Genomic DNA, 23,397 nt, shown 5'->3' with positions numbered 1-23,397 from the left:
TGACGTCTTTTTTCTTATGGACGTTGCGTTCATGCCCGCAGGTAGACAGGGAGACAGACTAGACCCTTTGGCTGCCTCATCAGTGACTATACAGGAGCGCTCCATTTGTTCTGGAGCTACAGTTCAGCTAGTACTATTCTTTCGTGTATATATATATGGGCATGGCAGGGTCCTGTCCCATCCTTATAATGTTTTATACTTCTTGTATAGGCTCGTCAACAGGTTTATATAGTTAGATGTTCTATAACCTCATCGGTTCATATGTTTGTATATCATTTTTGACAGCCTTGACGGCTTGTATATATGGGCATAGTTAATGACATTTGCATAGATATGCATATGTTCACTGAACTTGTGTCTCTTAAAGTTTATGATATTATGAGTTAGCCATGTGGTCCACCTAGATATGATTATGAGAAGTATGTTAAGAGGTGCTCGGTACGTGTAACATCCCGTAAATCCTAGTTAGGTGTCATTGTGAAATAATTGGGGTTTAGATGTCATTTTAACGTTTTGGATCCCTATGGGATGGATAATGGTGTTAAATAATCATTTTGGGGTCAAATGAGATAAGGAAGTTCCTTAGAAATCTTTTAAATTCGTCAAGTTTGAGACAGTTTCCAGTTATGTCCAGTTTTCGGGTATTTGCGTTTGACATTTGGAAAAACTCAAAACATATAAGTTGTAGGGAATTAAAATACCTTTTCAAAAATATTTTATGCAGCCCAAATAGACGTGTGAGTAAAAAGTTATTACCGAACTACTGAAGCTGTGTAAAATGGAAATCCCAATTCTTGCAGGATTAGGTTTTAAAGCCTAAGCCTTTATAATAACCTATAAATACAACCCAAAAACGTCCAAGGAGAGGGTTTTTCCACCAGAGCTATATATCATCTCTCTAAGGTGAGTTTTTGCTCAAATCCCTAAGTTAATTACCTTAGCTAATCACTAGGTTAACACCAAATCATTATATGAAATCGATAGATTGTGGAAACTTCATTCAAGGTCAAATATGGGATGAAGCATTGGGATTTCTTCAAAAAGGTAACACTCTCACACTTTTATGGATATATGGAATTATTATTATGTTTTAGACATGGAATAGTTGGTATAATCATGAAATAGGATTGGTTTAGATACACTTTATTAAACACAAAACCATATTATTTTTGCTATAAAATTTCCTCCGACCAGCCATATTAAATAGACGTTCCCGCTTATCTAACCGTTGGATCGAGCCCAAATTTTAACCGAGTGGTCCCAACATATAGGTCTTAAATGTGAACAGTGAAGATCGGATTTCGATATTTATAACTGTGCGTTTCCAGCTATGAACAGTAGCTGCGAATTTGGTGAATATCTATAGTTTATTGGTCATACAAACCACAATTAGATATAGAATGATTCTTTGAAGCATGGAGCTTACGTTTTGAATATTTTAACGGGATTTAAGGTATGTTTCTTTTAAAATCATTCTTTACTATAAAGGTGATTTGTATGTCTCTTTTAAAAATCATTTTTGACTATAAAGGTGATTTGTATGCCTCTTTTAAAAATCATTTTGACTATAAAGGTGATTTGTATGTCTCTCTTTTGAAAACTTATTTTGAATGAAGATCACTTTTTGAAACTATTGTTGGAAGTATAAATTTTATTAAAGCCTCTTTAATGAATGAAAGGAAAAGTAATATTTTCATGGTTCTTGAACTCTAATTCATGTCTAAATGGTAGTTAATGTGTGTGAGAGGGCAAACCCACATTGAACCTAGATTGTAACAAACCCTATATATATGTATAAGATATTATGAATGTTTTCCTCTATGAGAGATCCTTCATAATGATGGTTAAGAGTTGGTAATGACATTCTCATTGATGAATTTGGACACGGAAAACTTTCGTAAAGAAGTTATACGTTTTCAAAACATTGATTGGAATGACTTATTCTTTCGATATGGCATAATGAACCTTTATGACAATTGATGATGTGGCTACCTTACAAATGCATTATGAATTGGCCTATATGCTACGAAAACTGGTTGTTGTGTTTTACCTAGCTATTCGGGAGGAAGAGTAGCCACTATGGATCCTAGTGTATTAATTTCCTTGCCATTCGGGGGGAAGAGTGGCCACTTCTGGGTTTGCTACCTGGGGTGTATTAATGGCCTTGCTATTCAGGAGGAAGAGTAGCCACCGTGAATCCATATTCTGGTGTATTGCGCAGTGTTGTTGATATTGAGTTCGGCCTATATGGGCGATTGTGATATCCATCTTTATTATGGAACTGGTATTTATGCCTGATCGATTTAAAGCATAATTGAAACTGGGATTTTGAAATGGCTTTATAAACTGTTTAACAAATGATATTAAGAATCATAAAGTGGAATGACAGTTTTTATACTATCTTTTCAGAACTGATTTCTTTATGTATTATTATATTTTATTTTGATATTACTTGTTTTCCCCGAGGCACTCACTGAGTACGAAAGTACTCAGGCATACCATTGTTGTTTTTTATGGTATGTTAGGTAACAGAGAAGACTAGGTTCGTGATACCCTCGACGCTTAGGAGAACTTGTTGCTGCTGTTGATTTGGTGAGCCCACATCCTTGTTCGTGGGACACTTCCAGTTTCATTTATTATTCTATATTTTCGGGTTGCGTCCCGAAGTTAGATGATTGTTGTGTCTCTTAGAAGCTCCATAGATAGTTGTCAGAATTATGGGTAGATTGTCAAAGTTGGTATGACTCAATGGGTGTTTGCCACGTTTATGACTATTTACTTATATTAGACTTCCGCTGATTTTATTCCTTAATTATGATCCTCATATATGTAGTTAAGTACTTATAACTTAGTTTAATTTAATAAGGAAAGATTATTAAAAAGGAACTTGATGTTACATTTATTTTATAAACTGTTAGACGCGAGTATTGAACCTGGCGGTTTCAACTGTTATTATTGTGTCATTTAGGTTCTTCCGATGTTGTTCATGACATCGGATGTCGGTTACGTCCAGGGGGTTTTGGGGTGTGACAGTAGGTTAGCTCCGAGTTCCCGTCATGGCCCTCTGGTTGTGTCATGATAGAAGGTCAACCGTATGGTATGGATCCTCAATACTAGGATGCCTAACACATTCCCTAGGGGATCCCCAGAACCCTTACTGTCACGACCCGACTCGGGGCCGCGACGGGCACCCGGTGCTAGCCAACCCGGGCACCCTCTTAGTTTACTCTTGTGCTTACATCTAGGTGAGCCACATAATTATACATGCATTTCCATCAATTCGTCAACTAGTCCCATTTGGACAACAACACATTTATATCATCATAGGCATCTATGCCATATCAATGTACATGGCCAACGTGGCCGACAAAATGATATACAAAACATAGGCCGACAAGGCCGGACATGTCTAACCATATACACGTGACTACGAGCCTCTAAGAAGAGTATAACATATCACATGAGCGGGACAGGACCCCGCTATGCCCATAATTATATACACAAAAGAATAAGTACCCAAAAGCTACGGCTCCGAAAGAAATGGAGCTCTGCTATGCAATCTCTGAATAATCAGCTATGGATCAAGTCTGTCTCCCTGTGTACCTGCGGGCATGACGCAGCGTCCACAACAAAAGGACGTCAGTACGAAAAAAGTACTGAGTATGTAAAGCATGATCAACATCGATATATAAGCATAATGAACAACATATGAAATAGCATAGGAGGGGAGACAATAATATCATCGTCATAGTACTTACCTGCCTTTCATAGGACTTTCCATTTTTCATACGTATTAGTACACCTACGTCATCATCTGTATTCCATAATAGTATTCGTACCATACTTGTGCTCAAATTCGTATACATGTCCTTATTCGTATTCTTATACATAGTCTTATCACATTCATATTCATATTATATACATAGTCCTTTCATATACATGGCATTTACATAGCATACCCGACCTCATAGGATCGGTGTTTCATACATACTTGGCCAACCAAGGATCAAGGTTACTCATACCTGGCCCTACCAAGGCTTCAGGGTTATCCGTACCATCTGCGGAGGTGTGCGCGCGATTCGTAATCGTATACATACTTTATACGCACTCATATACATATATCCTACCCGGCGTTATAAGCTCGGGGTGTCATTATAGCCCTTCATAGGCACATGTAAGTATAATAGCCCGTAGGCACCTTTAGCATCATTATTATTAACATCATCATTATCGTACTTCTATATCATAGGCTTACTCGCCACACGAGGTGCGTAGTGTAATCGTAGTACATATCAAGGGTCGTGAGCTTATGAGCTCGGAGTATCAATCATTTGAAGACGTCATACTCATATAGAGGAATTAGGAATTTGGCCAAAGAACCATGCCTTATGAAAGAAGGGTTAGCCTTACATACCTTTTCATCGGACTATTCTACACTCGCACGATCATAGCAATGGCCATTAGTCATTCACATTATCCACATTATTTAGATTCCTTAATTTGCCTCTAATTCACCCATATTCATGGTCATAACATTCAACTTCGTCCATTCGTCTAAAGTGTCTAGTTCATGATCTTAGTACCATTTATAATGCATTCATATCACAACACAACAACATTCACGATTCAATTCAAACTATTCCTCAAAATGTCACTATTCATCATTCATGACCTACTTGACCATATTTTCTACAATCCATGTATTTCAACTCTTCAATACCTTAAACATTATGTAAAAATCATGAATCTTACCTTAGAAGTTGTAGGAACAAGCTTTGGTTAATAATACTCCACTTTGAGCAAAACCCTAGTTTTTCTCCATTTGGATTTCTTGACCTAGATGATCTTTGATGATGTTCTTACTCTTGATTCACCTTGTTTTATGTTGTTGATCCTTAAATATCCTTGAAAACTTGTATAATAAATGTAGAGAGAGGTTTTAGAGAGAAGTGGTGTAATGTTGTAATGAATTAAAACAAGTGTTGGTCCCTTTATTTAATGACTTGCAAAAATCTGAGCTGGGTGAACAATGGTCGTCCATGGAGGTTTACGGTCCGTTCCACTTTACGGACCGTCCCTCGTGGTCGTCTTTAACCATAACAGAACCAGAAAACTCAGGCTGCCAACATGGTGATTTACGACCATGGTTTACGGGCCGTAAATCACTTTACGGTCCGTCCTCCTGGTCGTATTTTACCACTTCTCAACTGGGCAGAAAGTTGAAACCTTGCATGGCAATTTACGACTGCCAGTTTACGGACCGTATACCAATTTACGGTCCGTATTTTGCACTTTACGACCACTGGGCAGATTTCAAATCTGCAACTTTTCATATCTCTTAGACTTCTCATTTTAATCACCCACGTCCATGCACATGCATTGCTCACCTTATATCTCATCTTAATTTAGCCAACTTTCTCATCTCACATCGAATACCTTCGAAATCTCGCCTAAGGTCATCAAACGTCGTTTCTTGCTCATGGACATCATGCACTCATACTCATCACTAGTTTGTTCACTTACGTACCAACGGAAAATTTTTCCGAGGTGTAACACTTACCTAGAGCTTTGAATTACGAAGGTTTTTTCACTGTATATGAATAAATCATTTACCACTGGTTTTCCTAATTTCCTAAAAATTAGGTGGCGACTCTTTTAAAACAAAGTCTGAAAGAGCACCAACAAGTTGGAAGTAGCTTTCCGAGCGCTAACCCCGCCCGCGAAATGCGTACTGTAACAATATTTTACTCATACAAATTTATTCGGTACGATTCAATATTTTTTTGGATTTATTTTTATAAAATATGAAATCTATCTAATTATTTGGTACAGTTATAAATTTATATAAATACCTGTGATTTTATCAAAAGAAACCTAAAATTCATCTTTGTACGGTTCGATTCAATTGATTATATAGGTTTTTAAAAAAGCCATGAGACCCGTATTCATGGGGTAGTTTATTTGCACAATGCCATTTAAGAATGGACATTTTTTAAGTTTTTCATCTGCAGCCAATAACGGTAAACTTCAAACTAAAGTTTCTCCTCCATTGCTTCCTCTTATGCCCCTCCTCTCGGTCCTCCTCCTCGTTCAAAAGTTTTGGTGGGTGTTGGTTATAGAAATTCCATAGTACTGATTGCAATACAAGGTACCAGCATATATAATGTTTTTCACCCTTAATCTTTTATGGAGGTAAATTTGATCGGGAGAAAGTGGTTACTCGAAATCAATATTCCTTACTGGGATTAAGGAAAGAAGTCGGATGATTAGGTAGAAGTGGTTATTTTGTTATAGATCACCATAAATTTATATTCAATTTAGGCTTATTTCTAAATGAAAAGGAATAAATTAAATTGAGGTACTTGAAATGAATGAGGTAACCGTACCGCACCATGCGTGAAACAAAATTGATGAATAAAGTAATTTTGAGGTGAAATGGAAAAAAACAAATAAGGTACCATAAGTGATCATGAGTGGAATAAAATGAGGGACCCATTAGACGTTCAAACATATGTTTTGTAGAGGCAGTGATCTTCTCTACGATCATTTGAAGAACAATGCCTAAAACGATGTACGAAAGTAAAAGAAAAAGGGAAGAGTGTTCTTATTGATATCCTCCTAGTCTGCAAAACAATACAACTCTAGGGAAAGTAGGTCGAAGTGAAACAGTATCTACAAGTTCATGTAAAGGGGTACAAGTTATCTCCTCTAAGGGGAGCTACCGCAAGGGAAAGTACAGTGTCATTTTCTGCGTATACAAGTGTGTTTAAGCAGGAAAATAGTAGAAGAGACTAAATGTTGAGTAGACTTACAGGAAGTTGAATGTCCTTGAAGTTTGTCCATTTCTCGCCTGCTATATATAATTGTCAGGTGCTTGGAGTCCACAACTAGCTTACTGGTCTTCCATTAGTCTGTTGAACAGTTCTGTCCGTTGGGACCGATAGTCTTACCCTGATCTTCGCATAGGCTATTGAGGAAATTTATATACGTGCGTTCGATCCCTTAAGACTAGACCAAAGGGAGTTGGAGAGCTCTGTTGACGTGGCTGGCAAGGTGGAAGTATGGCTCATGTGAGCCTGGTATGGGAGGGCTTGACCCTTATGTCGTGTAGCTCGAGGTCGTAAGCCTGGATTCAATCAGAGGCAAGTGAAGTTATAGGCAAGATTGTTGTCTAGGGGGTCTTCTGGACTTAGCATTGTGCCCATCTTCGAATTAGGTTCGGGGACTGTGTGTCTGGGTCATGCTCCAGGTGTGTATAATTTTGTACCACTGCAAGTTAGTCCCTTACTTGCTAAGGCCGCATCATATTTCACTGGAAAATGGAAACCGCCAAAAATAAAAAATGTGCTTTACGTTTGAAATATGTGGATATGTGTCTTCCACTAGTAAGAGATAGGTGCTTCAACAGGTTGATTGTGACCACTTTGTCACCGTGGATCATCATGGTCGGGCTTTGATAAGACAGTTCTTTCGGTTGTCATGCGCAGTCAATTCTAAAGAAACAAATGATTTTAGCCATTCCAATGAGGTTTCTCATAAATCTCAAGTGCTTTCTCAGAGAGGATTAGTCAAACCACCCCCATTCTTTCAGTTTTTTTGAGGTGATAATTAGTCTGTTCGACTTTATCTGATCATCTTCCTTTTGCTATAAATAGAGCGCTTTGCCAGCCTTGTCTTCACAGTGGCTTTATCATTTTTCTAGTAGCTACTGATTGATCTTATTATGTACCGCTTTTTTTTTGTTGGTCGGGCGGGGTAAATATGTGTGTTAATTTAAAGAAGAAGAAAAATTCTTGTAGTTGTGTCTTAATATCCGGAGGGAACGGGTTTGCGAGTCATCTGAGAGATGTTTAAGGTCTTGTATCTCCAGCTTCTGGCTGATAAAGGCCTTCCAGTTGTCTTCTGGATGGGTCGACCGGGGATATTGAGTCCCTATGTACCTCTTCTGGTAGTAGTGGCAAGGAACATCTTTGGACTCTAAGTACCTCTTCGACCGGGTATTTGTCGGGTTCACTGCACACGCAAGTATATGTGGTCGACAAGTAATAAAGTGATAAGAAAACTATCATTTTCATGACTTTTTCGATTAACCTTTCGAATTAGATTAATCAGTCTTAACAATCTATCCAGGAGTTTCACAAGATTGAGAGTTTATGTCACGACCCAATCCAATGAGTCGTGACGAGTGCCAGACCTCTATTGACCAAGCACCCCTAAATCCGTACCTGAATCTCACTGAGCAACGTGGTGGCCCATAAATAACTTATCACTGAGATATACTATCTCCTATAAGATTAACATAATGGACTCTGCATCAAGAACTCACAAGCAGCAGATATATATATATATATATATATATATATATATATACGTGTTGAGGATAGTAGTGCAAGCCGACTAGGCCGCTACATATGATGTACCACAAAAATGAGAGCCGACAAGGCTACATAACATCCCTATTACATACAACTGTCTACAGATCTCTATGGAACACAAGCAGTAGAAAGGACAGGACAAGGCCCCGTCATATCCATATCTACATGTCAAAATAACATACCAAAAGGGACTGCAGCTCCGATTCGAGTGGAGCCCACTGTTTGCAGCTGAGTGGAAGACTGTTACACCTCGAAAAAAAAATTCTCCGTTGGTACACAAGTGAATGAACTAGTGATAGGTATGGGTGCATGATGTCCATGAGCAAGAAACGACGTTTGATGACCTTAGGCGAGATTTCAAAGGAATCCGACGTAAGACGAGAAAGTTGGCAAAGATAAGGCAAGGTGAGGTGAGCAATGCATGTGCATGGATGTGGATGATTAAAATGAGAAGTCTAAGAAATATGAAAAGTTGCAGATTTGAAATCTGCCCAGTGGTCGTAAAGTGCAAAATACGGACCGTAAATTGGTATACGGTCCGTAAACTGGCAGTCGTTAATTACCATGCAAGACTTCAACTTTCTGCCCAGTCGAGAAATGGTAAAATACGACCAGGAGGACGGACCGTAAAGTGATTTACGGCCCGTAAACCATGGTCGTAAATCACCATGCATGCGGCCAAAGTTTCTGGTTCTGGAAATGGTTAAAGACGACCACGAGGGACGGTCCGTAAAGTGGAATACGGACCGTAAACCTCCATGGACGACCACTGTTCACCCAGCACAGATTTTTGCAATTCATTAAATAAGGGAACCAACACTTATTTTATTTCATTACAACATTACACCACTTCTCTCTAAAACCTCTCTCTACATTTATTATACAAGTTTTCAAGGATATTTAAGGATCAACAACATAAAACAAGGTGAATCAAGAGTAAGAACATCATCAAAGATCATCTAGGTCAAGAAATCCAAAGGGAGAAAAACTAGGGTTTTGCTCAAAGTGGAGTATTATCAACCAAAGCTTGTTCCTACAACTTCTAAGGTAAGATTCATGATTTTTACATGATGTTTAAGGTATTGAAGAGTTGAAATACATGGATTGTAGAAAATATGGTCAAGTAGGTCATGAATGATGAATAGTGACATTTTGAGGAATAGTTTGAATTGAATCATGAATGTTGTTGTGTTGTGATATGAATGTATTATAAATGGTACTAAGATCATGAACTAGACACTTTAGACGAATGGACGAAGTTGGATGTTATGACCATGAATATAGGTGAATTAGAGGCAAATTAAGGAATCTAGATAAGGTGGATAATGTGAATGACTAATGGCCATTGTTATGATATTAATGAAGGTATAGACGCTAGCATTGGAAGGAAGCGTGCAAGTGTAGAATAGTCCGACGAAAAGGTATGTAAGGCTAACCCTTCTTTCATAAGGCATGGTTCCTTGGCCAAACTCTTAAATCCTCTATATGAGTATGTTGTAATCAAATGATTGACACTCCGAGCTCATAAGCTCACGATCCTCGATATGTGCTACGATTGTACTACGCACCCCATACAACGAGTAAGCATAAGATATAGATGTAGCGAAAATGATGATGATAGTGATGACGTTGATAATAATAATGATGCTAAAGGTGCCTACGGGCTATTATACTTACATGTGCCTATGAAGGGCTATCATGACACCCCCGAGCTTATAACGCCGGGTAGGATATATGTATATGAATATGTATAAAGTATGTATACGGTTACGAAACGCGTGCACACCTCTGCAGATGGTACGGATAACCCTGAAGCCTTGGTAGGGCCAGGTATGAGTAACCTTGAGCCTTGGTTGGCCAAGTATGTATGAAACACCGATCCTATGAGGTCGGGTATGTTATGTAAATGCTATATGTATATGAAATGATTATGTATAAAATATGAATATGAATGTGATAAGACTATGTATATGAATACGAATAAGGACATGTATACGAATACGAGCACAAGTATGGTACGAGCACTACTAAGAAATACGCATGAGAAATGGAGAGTTCCTATGAAAGGCAGGTAAGTGCCAAGATAATGATATTATTGTCTCCCCTCCTATGCCGCTTCATATATTGTCTATGATGCTTCTATATTGATGTTGATCATGCTTTACATACTCAGTACATTCTTCGTACTGACGTCCTTTTGCTTGTGGACGCTGCATCATGCCCGCAGGTGCACAGGGGGACAGACTTGATCCATAGCTGCTTATTCAGAGATTGCATAGCAGAGCTTCATTCCTTTTGGAGCCGTAGCTTTTTTGGGTACTTATTCTTTTGTGTACATAATTATGGGCATAGCGGGGTCCTGTCCCGCTCATGTGATATGTTATACTCTTAGAGGCTCGTAGTCACGTGTATATGGTTAGATATGTCCGGCCTTGTCGGCCTATATTTTGTATGTCTTTTGTTAGCCTCGTCGGCCCTTGTACATTGTTGTGGCACAGACGCCTATGATGATTAAAGATGTTGTTGTCCAATGGGGCTAGTATGATTTATGCTTAGAGATGTATGATTAATGATGTGGCTCACCTAGATGCAAGCATAAGTGTAAGCTATGGGGTGCCCGGGTGGGCTAGCACCGGGTGCTCGTCGCGGCCCCTGGTCGGGTCGTGACAAAAGTGGTATCAGAGCAGTTCAGTCCTAGGGTGTGTCTACGAGCCGTGTCTAGTAGAGTCTTGGTTATGGGTGTGTTGCGCGCCACACTTATAAACAAGAAGCTGCGGACATTTTAAGAATAAATGACCTTCTTTCTTCATAAGAATCGTGCGATAGAGCTATGATGTAGGATTTTCTTGCTCCTAAATCGTGTGTTTTGTATTTCAGAGATGTCTAAAAAGGGAAAGACTACGGCAGCCCAAAAGGGCAAGACGGTGGCAGAGAAGCGAGCTAAGAAAGCACCGCCACCGGTAGTAGAGGAAAGTGAGTTCCAGGGAGCGGCTCAATCTCAGTCCTCCCAGAGAGTGCCCGTCTCTGAGGAGCGTGAAGGAGCCTCAGCCCCAACTCCAGCACCCCCAGCTCCTCCACCAAATGCTTCGGGCCAAGATGTAAAAGAGGCCATTACGTTATTAACTCAAGTGGTTGCGGCCCAAGCTCAGAGGCACAGTTCAGGGTATGGTGATAGGGCTGTTAGTGCAAGGGCCCGTGATTTCATTACTTTGAACCCTCCGGAATTCTTTGGGTCAAAACCGGAAGAGGATCCCCAGGACTTTATTGATGGTATGCTACGCTCCGATTGATACATGCTTCGGACGAGTCAGTGGAGTTAGCGTCATATAGGTTGAGAGATGTCTCGATTCAGTGGTATACGGTATGGATGGCTTCACGGGGAGAAAATGCACCTCCCCCGGTATGGAAATAGTTTGTTGATGCTTTTCTCCGTCATTATATGCCCCCAGAAGTTCGGCGAGCTAGGGCCGATAAATTCTTAAATTTGAGGCAAGGCAGTATGAGTGCCCTAGAGTATAGCCTCCGTTTTAACTCCTTGGCTAGGTATGCTTCGGCCATGGTGGCAGATATGGGCGACAGGGTGCACCGATTTGTAAAGGGCCTAGGGCCCCATCTGATGGACAAATGCTTGACTGCGTCCCTTCAGAATGGTATGGACATTGCACGCATTCAGGCACATGCTCAGAACTTAGAAGAAAGCCTACAGCAGCGAAGAGGTGAACGTGAGCAAGATCGGGGACATAACAAGAGGGCCAGATCTTCAAGCCCAATGAGTGAGTCCCGAAGCGGACACAGGCAACAGTTCCCTAAACATTCGGGCTATTCTATGACCAGTGCACCTCCACGATTTTCAGGCCAGAGCCTTGACAGATCTACTCATCCCGGGCCGAGTCAGAGTTATTCGGGGTCCCAGTTTGGAGGTGATTCAGGCCAGTCAAGGCCACCTATACCACGATGTTCCTAGTGTGGGAAGTCGCATTGGGGTCAATGCCGATTGGGTTCAGATGTTTGCTATTCATATGGTCGACCAGGCCATATTATGCGTGATTGCCCCTCAGTACATGGTAGAGGTAGGACCCAACCATCAGGGTCGGTAGCCTGATCTTCGGCATCTGTACGCCCTACGGAGCCAGGTTCACATGCGCCAGCTGGCCATGGTAGAGGTAGAGGCAGAGCTCCCAGTACTAGCGGTCCTCAGCACCGTATCTATGCTTTGGCTGGACGCCAAGATCTAGAGTCTTCTCCTGACGTGGTCACAGGTATATTATCGGTATTCTCTCATGATGTATATGATTTGATTGATCTGGGCTCCACATTATCATATGTTACTCCTTATATTGCGGGTCAATTTATAGTCGAGCCGGAGTCGATCAAACCTTTTGAGGTGTCCACACTCGTGGGTGAATCGGTAATAGCTAGCTGAGTATATAGGGATTGTATAGTCACGATTTGTGACCGTCGTACCATGATTGATTTGCATGAGCTAGAAATGGTGGATTTTGATGTTATTATGGGCATGGATTGGTTGGCTTCTTGTTATACCAATGTTCATTGCCGAATGAAGATGGTTCGTTTCCAGTTTCCAGGAGAACCAGTCTTAGAATGGAAAGGGAATGCGGCATCACCAAAAGGTAGATTTATTTCCTATCTAAAGGCAAGGAAGATGATCACGAAAGGATGTATTTATCATCTAGTGCGAGTTCAAGATGTAGAAGCTGAATCGCCGACTCTTCAGTCAGTTCCCGTAGTGAATGAATTTCCGGATGTGTTCCCGGAAGGGCTTCCGGGCCTTCCTCCCGAACGGGAGATTGATTTTTCCATTGATGTGTTGCCAGGCACCACCCCTATATCTATTCCTCCATATAGAATGGCACCCGCAGAATTGAAAGAGTTGAAGGAGAAATTGAAGGACTTGCTTGATAAAGGCTTCATTAGGCCTAGTTCATCCCCGTGGAGAGCGCCCGTATTGTTCGTCCAAAGAAAGATGGCTCCCTGAGAATGTGCATTGATTATAGGCAATTGAATAAAGTAACGATTAAGAATAAATATCCTCTCCCAAGGATTGATGACTTGTTTGACCAATTGCAAGGCGCCAAATGGTTTTCAAAGGTTGATCTGAGGTCCGGGTATCATCAAGTGAGAGTTAGGGAGAAAGATATCCCTAAGACAGCCTTCAGAACGAGATATGGTCATTTTGAATTCCGGGTGATGTCCTTTGGGCTAACTAATGCGCCAGCGGTATTTATGGATTTGATGAATAATGTGTTCAGGTCCTTTCTGGACTTATTTGTAATCGTATTCATTGATGATATTTTGGTGTGTTCTAGATCCGAAGCAGAACATGCGGATCATCTGCATATTGCCCTTGGAGTTCTTCGAACTCGAAAATTGTTTGCAAAGTTTTCCAAATGTGAGTTCTGGTTGAACTCAGTGGCATTTTTAGGGCATATTGTGGCAGCCGATGGTATTCGAGTGGATAGTCAAAAGATTGAGGCCGTGAAGACTTGGCCAAGACCCACAACTCCTACAGAGTTTTGTAGTTTTCTGGGCTTAGCAGGTTATTACAGGAGATTGGTTGAAGGTTTTTCCTCTATTTCTGCACCCCCCACAAAGTTGACACAGAAATCAGCCAAGTTTCAATGGACAGATGCTTGTGAACGTAGTTTCTAAGAGTTAAAGGGTCGGTTGTCTTCTGCCCCAGTTCTGACACTTCTTGAGGGATTGGAAGGATACGTTGTGTATTGCGATGCTTCAGGTGTTGGGCTAGGCTGTGTGTTGATGCAACATGGCAAAGTGATTGCGTATGCTTCAAGGCAATTGCGGAAACATGAGCAGAATTATCCTACCCATGACTTAGAATTGGCCATGGTGGTCCATGCATTAAAGATATGGAGACATTACTTATATGGTGTCCACGTGGATATTTACACAGATCATAAGAGTCTTCAATACATCTTCAAGCAGAAAGAGTTGAATTTGCGGCAACGACGATGGCTAGAGTTGCTAAAAGACTATGATGTTGAGATCCTGTACCACCCCAGAAAGGCAAATGTGGTGGCTGATGCTCTTAGCCATAGGTCGATGGGAAGTCTAAGTGATGTACGACCAGAAAAGAAAGAGATGGCTCGTGAGCTTCAACAGTTAGCTAGCCTAGGAGTCCGAGTAGTGGACTCAGCGGAGCTACTATCCAGAACACAGCAGTCTCGTCGCTAGTAGCAGAAGTGAAACAGTGACAATATGAGGATCCCATGCTAATGCAGTACAGAAATACACTCCCTCAGAAAAAGGAGTCATCATTTGACATTTCAGGAGACGGAGCTCTCCGATGTAGAGGAAGATTATGTGTTCCCGATGTGGCAAGTTTACGCCACCAGATTTTGAGAGAAGCTCATAGTTCCCGTTATTCTGTTCTCCCCGGAGCGACGAAGATGTATCATGATCTTAGGTCTATATATTGGTGGAATGGGATGAAGAAAGATATAGCGGAATTCGTAGCTCAGTGTCCTAATTGCCAACAAGTGAAGATTGAACACCAAAAGCCGGGTGGATTGTTGCAAGATATAGAAATCCCAACTTGGAAGTGGGAAGTGATTAACATGGACTTCATTTCAGGCTTACCCCGTTCTCGATGTAAGTACGATTCCATATGGGTGATTGTGGATAGACTCACCAAGTCAGCTCATTTATTACCGGTCAGGACGACCTATGAGGCAGAAGATTATGCAAAGCTTTATCTTAAAGAGATAGTAAAACTCCATGGTGTCCCGGTATCTATTATCTCCGATAGAGGGACTCAGTTTACAGCTAAGTTTTGGAGGTCTTTCCAAGAGGGTTTAGGGACCCGAGTTAGCCTTAACACGGCATTTCATCCCCAGACCGATGGACAAGCTGAACGTACTATTCAGACTCTTGAGGATATGTTACGAGCATGTATGATAGATTTTGGAGGAAATTGGGATGATCATTTGCCACTCATTGAATTTGCTTACAATAATAGTTATCATTCCAGCATTCAAATGGCAGCATATGAAGCTTTATATGGGCGAAAGTGTAGATCCCCAATTGGGTGGTTTGAAACCGGATAGGGCCAGACTTGGTCTAGCAAGCTATAGAGAAAGTCAAGCTTATACAAGATCGGTTGTTAGCAGCCCAAAGTCGTCAGAAATCCTATGCGGATAATCGTCGAAGAGACTTGGAGTTCAAAGTGAAAGATTGGGTATTCTTGAAAGTGTCGCCAATGAAAGGCGTGATGAGATTTGGCAAAAAGGGGAAGCTTAGTCCCCGGTATGTTGGACCATATGAGATTGTGCGAAAGATAGGCAAGGTGGCCTATGAGTTAGATCTACCTCCCGAATTGGAGTCAGTCCATCCAGTATTTCATGTCTCGATGCTTCGAAAATGTGTTGGAGATCCCACTAGGATCGTCCCAGTAAATGATGTGCAAGTGACAGAGAAATTGACTTATGAAGAGGTACCCATTTCCATACTAGACAGGCAGGTACGGAGGCTTAGAAACAAAGAGGTGGCCTCGGTTAAGGTTCTATGGAGAAGCAGTAAACGAGAGGAGATGACATGGGAAGCAGAAAGTATGCAATCCAAATACCCACATTTATTTCAGCCCTTGGAAGACGCCCAAGATGAGACGTCAAGATCATAAGGTATGTATATTTTCCTTCTATGCTTTTTGGTCATGTGTGGCCAAAATTTTATGTTGTTATGTTGTGGCCCTGTGTGGCATCGATATTATGGGTTGTTGTGGCAGGATGGTAGCGCCATATTATAAGGGAAACTCTGGCAAAAGTTTTGCAGAATTCCCGAGCACTTTAACATTCGGGGACGAATGTTCTTAAGGGGGGAAGAATGTTACACCTCGGAAAGAAAATTCTCCGTTGGTACGCAAGTGAATGAACTAGTGATAGGTATGGGTGCATGACGTCCATGAGCAAGAAACGACGTTTGATGACCTTAGGCGAGATTTCAAAGGAATCCGACGTAAGACGAGAAAGTTGGCTAAGATAAGGCGAGGTGAGGTGAGCAATGCATGTGCATGGATGTGGATGATTAAAATGAGAAGTCTAAGAATTATGAAAAGTTGCAGATTTGAAATCTGCCCAGTGGTCGTAAAGTGCAAAATACGGACCGTAAATTGGTATACGGTCCGTAAACTGGCAGTCGTAAATTACCATGCAAGACTTCAACTTTCTGCCCAGTCGAGAAATGGTAAAATACGACCAGGAGGACGGACCGTAAAGTGATTTACGGCCCGTAAACCATGGTCGTGAATCACCATGCATGCGGCCAAAGTTTCTGGTTCTGGAAATGGTTAAAGACGACCACGAGGGACGGTCCGTAAAGTGTAATACGGACCGTAAACCCCCATGGACGACCACTATTCACCCAGCACAGATTTTTGCAATTCATTAAATAAGGGAACCAACACTTATTTTATTTCATTACAACATTACACCACTTCTCTCTAAAACCTCTCTCTACATTTATTATACATGTTTTCAAGGATATTTAAGGATCAACAACATAAAACAAGGTGAATCAAGAGTAAGAACATCATCAAAGATCATCTAGGTCAAGAAATCCAAATGGAGAAAAACTAGGGTTTTGCTCAAAGTGGAGTATTATTAACCAAAGCTTGTTCCTACAACTTCTAAGGTAAGATTCATGATTTTTACATGATGTTTAAGATATTGAAGAGTTGAAATACATGGATTGTAGAAAATATGGTCAAGTAGGTCATGAATGATGAATAGTGACATTTTGAGGAATAGTTTGAATTGAATCATGAATGTTGTTGTGTTGTGATATGAATGTATTATAAATGGTACTAAGATCATGAACTAGACACTTTAGATGAATGGACGAAGTTGGATGTTATGACCATGAATATGGGTGAATTAGAGGCAAATTAAGGAATCTAGATAAGGTGGATAATGTGAATGACTAATGGCCATTGTTATGATATTAATGAAGGTATAGACGCTACCATTGGAAGGAAGCGTGCAAGTGTAGAATAGTCCGACGAAAAGGTATGTAAGGCTAACCCTTCTTTCATAACTCTTAAATCCTCTATATGAGTATGTTGTAATCAAATGATTGACACTCCGAGCTCATAAGCTCACGATCCTCGATATGTGTTACGATTGTACTACGCACCCCATACGACGAGTAAGCATAAGATATAGATGTAGCGAAAATGATGATGATAGTGATGACGATGATAATAATAATGATGCTAAAGGTGCCTACGGGCTATTATACTTACATGTGCCTATGAAGGGCTATATTGACACCCCGAGCTTATAACGCCGGGTAGGATATATGTATATGAATATGTATAAAGTATGTATACGGTTACGAAACGTGCGCACACCTCTGCAGATGGTACGGATAACCCTGAAGCCTTTGTAGGGCCAGGTGTGAGTAACCTTGAGCCTTGGTTGGCCAAGTATGTATGAAACACCGATCCTATGAGGTCGGGTATGTTATGTAGATGCTATATGTATATGAAATGACTATGTATAAAATATGAATATGAATGTGATAAGACTATGTATATGAATACGAATAAGGACATGTATACGAATACGAGCACAAGTATGGTACGAGCACTACTAAGAAATACGCATGAGAAATGGAGAGTTCCTATGAAAGGCAGGTAAGTGCCATGATGATGATATTATTGTCTCCCCTCCTATGCAACTTCATATATTGTCTATGATGCTTCTATATTGATGTTGATCATGCTTTACATACTCAGTACATTCTTCGTACTGACGTCCTTTTGCTTGTGGACGCTGCGTCATGCCCGCAGGTGCACAGGGGGACAGACTTGATCCATAGTTGCTTATTCAGAGATTGCATAGCAGAGCTCCATTCCTTTCGGAGCCGTAGCTTTTGGGTACTTATTCTTTTGTATACATAATTATGGGCATAGCGGGGTCCTGTCCCGCTCATGTGATTTGTTATACTCTTAGAGGCTCGTAGTCACCTGTATATATGGTTAGATATGTCCGGCCTTGTCGGCCTATATTTTGTATGTCTTTTGTTGGCCCCGTCGGCCCTTGTACATTGTTGTGGCACAGACGCCTATGATGATTAAAGATGTTGTCGTCCAATGGGACTAGTATGATTTATGCTTAGAGATGAATGATTAATGATGTGGCTCACCTAGATGCAAGCATAAGTGTAAGCTATGGGGTGCCCGGGTGGGCTAGCACCGGGTGCTCGTCGCAGCCTCTGCTCGGGTCGTGACAAAGACCTACTGAGCTAGATCGCCTATCTGGCTACCTGAACCTACTGGCATGAACGCAGCGCCCCCAAGCAAAAGAGACGTCAGTACGAAACAATGTACCGAGTATGTAAAGCAAACGATAACTAAAACTGAACTGAAATCGATACAATCTGAAGGCCAAAAAATTCCTAGAATATCTTAACTGACCTGTCTCATATGAAATTCAATATATTACTAATATATATCTCACTGACCAAGTGGCTAGGCAACTGTAAAATCTCACTGGCCAAGTAGCCAGGCAATATGTCGCATTGACCCGTCGACCAGGCAATATGTCTCACTGACCCGTAGGCCAGGCAATCTGTCTCACTGATCTGTAGGAAAGGTATATCTATCTCACTGACCCGTAGGCGAAGCACATCTGTCTCACTGACCCGCAGGTCAGGCATATCTGTCTTACTAACCCGTAGGTCAGGCAAAAGAATATGTCTCACTGACCCGTGGGTCAAGCTAAAGAAAATATATGTATATCATGCATATGCTGAAAATACTGATACTGTAACATGCCTCTTATGTCTCTCTATAAACTCAAGGACATGGAGAGGGAATATAGCCCCTCAAAAAGAATAACATAACACTCGGAAACTATGCCATAATATGACAAGCTCTACTTTGACAATAGTCGTAAGGTTCTTTATGCTCCTACCATATATGGAATCATGCCAAGAAAAGAATGAACAACCTTAACATACCTTTTTGGTCTCCTTAACTACTTAATGGTTATCCTCCCAAGCTCGTAAATCTACATTCAAGATAATTCATATTATTGTTAGGCTTATCGTCATATGCTTATCTTAAGCCTTCAAATTAAACCCCTTTAGAATCTGCCGAAATTCGGATAACATCTACCCTGTATTATCTACTTCCACTAAATTCCAAAAAAACTTCCAAACATCATTAACAACATCAACCATAGCGTAATCAAGATATTACATGACAAACGTATACAAATCCGTCCGAAACTTCCTTCGAAAATCAATCCATAAGCCAACAACATCAACATATCTATCTACGACCTTTATGCCATGTTTTCCCTTACTTTAAACCACTAAAATCCTCAAAATAAACGAATAAATATGAAACTCAAGATGAAAAACATACCTTATATCTTGAAGAACTTCACCTCGCACAATTCGCCCTAAAGCTTATCCACCACAACTTCAATTAGAAGTACGAACAAGCTCCTCCCATGAACTAGTTAAGGATTTTATGGCTTGATCTTCTCTTGATTTGATTTGGAATTTTTTGGAGTGTCAGAGAGAGCTCATAGGGTCTAGAAGGTTCGGTTTTGGTGAAAATATGAGCCTCAAAATCGTGGCCCTTCTTTGATTCGTTGAGATTCGTTGTTAATCTTACAAACCCGAGCTTAATTTAGTGTAGGAACCCCTAAATTTGCTATATCTTGGTGTAAGAATATTGGATGAATGTTGTGGGAGCTTCTAGAGAAGTGTGGAGATGAGAAATGGTGAAAAATGAGGTGATTTAGATGACTTAAGAGGGTATTTGTTGTAGTCCAATTCGGTTTGGGCTGATGGGCCAAAATTTGTGGGCTTTTAAAGTAGTTTCTAGAATTTTCGCGTAGGTTCGCAAGCTTCTGGCAGTTCGTTTTAAAACGCCCATAACTCCCTACTCCGATGTCGTATTGACGATCGGTTTGTTGCGTTGGAAACTACGCTCAACGAACTTCATTTTAGGCTCTTGAAAAAACTCAAAGCTCCTGATATACCAGGTGATATACCTGTCTGAAGTTGACCCAAAATTCTGCCAAATGTTTTTCCAAATTTTCGAAAAACTTATTTTCTTCAATTTGCTTGATCCCAGAACCCTTAGACACTTGCTTAAGACTTTCTAAGAGTATTCCTTAACCTTATAAGGGTTCCATGACCTCTCCGAGCTTATGTTAGTGTTATATCCCGCATTTTGTACATTCAGATAATTCAAGATAATCGCGGGAAGTTAAGGGCAAGGTTATGTTTTGATTTTTGTTTAGCACACAAGTTGCTTATGGAAATTTTGATGTGGAAATATTAAGAAAGGCTAGGGGTAGAAAGGAAAATTCGCAAGATGACTCGTAGAAATATGGAGGAAGGCTAAGGGAAAACTTGGAATTTGGAAAATAAATTTTCATGACTTACAAAACAAAAGAAAAAAAAAAGTGGGCTTGAAACAAAAAGGGGCCAAAGTGGCCGTCCAAATAGGTATGGGCCAAGGCCCATGTGGGAGCAAAATAAATAAGTCCAAGAGGGGACTTATTAGTCATATTCATCTCTTATACTCAAGAAAGGTCAAGAAACTTAGAGAAGAGGAGAGACAAGGGGCCATTTGGCCATACTTGGTGGAACAAGAACCTTGGAGAAAAAAATTGTTCAAAAATTATTTTCTACCAATTGGAAGGTCCCCAGCAAAGTGAAGTAATTATTGGAGCAAGAAAAACATCTATTCTTGCAAGGAGCAACTTTAGCCAAGAAGGAAGATAAGTGGAAAAGGTAAGAATTAATCTTCTTTTATATGTTATGGATGATTATGTATGTTGTAGTATGTAAAAGTGGATGAAATTCATGAAAATAGGGAACCTAGGTTGTGGCCGTGTATATGTGTGGTGTGTAGGAACAATGATTCAATTATTTTATTTAGTGTTTTAGTTGTTGTTGTTGTGGATTCTATGTTGATAATGAAAGTTTAATAATTCTAGTTGAAGTTGTAAGTGTTGGAGAGTTGTTTTAGCAGCTAATGTGATTTTAATGTCACTTTTGTAGTTATGGAAGGTAATGTTGTTAATGTGTGAATTGTTAGTATAATTCATGAATTTGAAAGGAAAAAATGTGTTGTTGTTGTTATTGCATTTGGGAAGTTTCGGGTGGAATGGCATATTGGTTGGATTATTTTGAATATAGTACGGATTGGTTGAAGTATTCTTGAATATTGTTTGAATGGTTTCGGATTAGTACTTGAATACGTGAGCAATTATGAATTGAACGTAAATGGAAAGTCGTCAAAGTTTGTAGAAAGAAGTTGCTAATGTTAGTATGCGTTGTGAATCGATTGTGGACATTGCTAGAGTAATTGTTGGTATTGTTGTTGATATTTTGGCCGAGTTAAATTCTCGGATTTGTTGTTGATGATATAGCCGAGTTGGATTCTCGGGGATGGTAGTATTTACAGGGGAAATGCTGCCGAAATTTCTGTAGATCAAGTAATGGTTTAGAATTGGACTCTTAAGTGTTATGGCTAATGTTTGGCATATATGAATATTGTTGTAGATCTTGCGAAGCGAAAGACTTAAGTTCGGATTAGCATAGAAAGCGGGCAAGGTATGTAAGGCTTACCCTTTCTTTCTTTTGGCATGATCTTTATGGAACGAACAAATGACGCATATGTATGATTGCAAAGAAATTCCTATTCTTAGAGCCACTAGGATGGCTAATATCCTTGATTTCCATAAGCTGGTTCATATGATTTTGATGTGTATCTATGTTGTCCGAAGATCTACTTGATATGTTTCCGAATTGGCATTCGAGAGATAAGTGATATGGCTTATGTCTTGATTTTCAAATGATAGCACGTCTGATTACTCCGTTAAGTCTTTGATACACTTTGATGTGTACATATGATTCTAAAAGCTATACTTGATTTGGTCCATACGATATCCGAAAGATACTTGATATGATTGTTGCTTCGATTTTCCAAAAATGGCTTCTGAAACGTTCGTAGAGGGTTCTGTACTTCAAACGCTCATAACTTTCTCATACTAAGTCGGATTGACCCGAAACTTGTTTCTGAGCCCTTCGATGTCGATAAGTATACTTATTTATCGAGTCTTGATTTATATGCATATAGTTTCTCACTACTCTGCTCGTGCAAGCCTCAATATGTCTATTCACCGAGTCCCGGGCCGGGTATGTTATCGTGCGCACTCCACTGCATTGTTCACCGAGTCCCTCGATAGAGGGCTGGGTATGGTATATGCATATGATGATGTGATGAGATGATGATATGTTATGATGGCCAAGAGGGCATATGATGATTTGATTCACCGAGTCCCTCACTAGAGGGCCGGGTATGGTATGTATATATGTATATGCATGATGATATGATGGCATACTGATATGACGATATGATTTCACTTACCGAGTCCCTCATTAGAGGGTCGGGTACGGTATATATATGGTATATAATGTTGACATGCATGACTTTGTTCACCGAGTCCCTCATTAGAGGGTCGGGTACGGTATATGTATACATGTATTCATGATGACATAATGACATGATTTCATTCACCGAGTCCCATAATGGGCCGGGTACGGTATGCAATATGAAAATGTTTGATTCTGTTCCGTACTACACAGGTACAGTGGTTTCCTTATTATGATACTTGACTCCCGGAATCTCTATTTCAGTTATGATCTTTCCAGTTGTATTTCATGCCTTACATACTCAGTACATATTCCGTACTGACCCCCTTTTCTTCGGGGGCTGCGTTTCATGCCCGCAGGTACAGACGTTCGTGTGAGTGACCCGACAACTTAGGCTATCTGTTCTGCTGCCTTGGAGTGCTCCCTTGTTCTGGAGCTCATATTTTGGTACAGACTTTTCCGTTATATATATATATATATATATATATATATATATATATATATATATATATATATATATATATATATATATATATATGTATGTGAATATTCAGGGGTACGGTGGGGCCCTGTCCCGTCATAT

The sequence above is a fragment of the Lycium barbarum genome, chromosome 5 (genome assembly GCF_019175385.1).
Source record: "Lycium barbarum isolate Lr01 chromosome 5, ASM1917538v2, whole genome shotgun sequence".
Taxonomy (NCBI): Eukaryota; Viridiplantae; Streptophyta; class Magnoliopsida; order Solanales; family Solanaceae; genus Lycium; species Lycium barbarum.
This window is presented reverse-complemented; position numbering follows the sequence as displayed.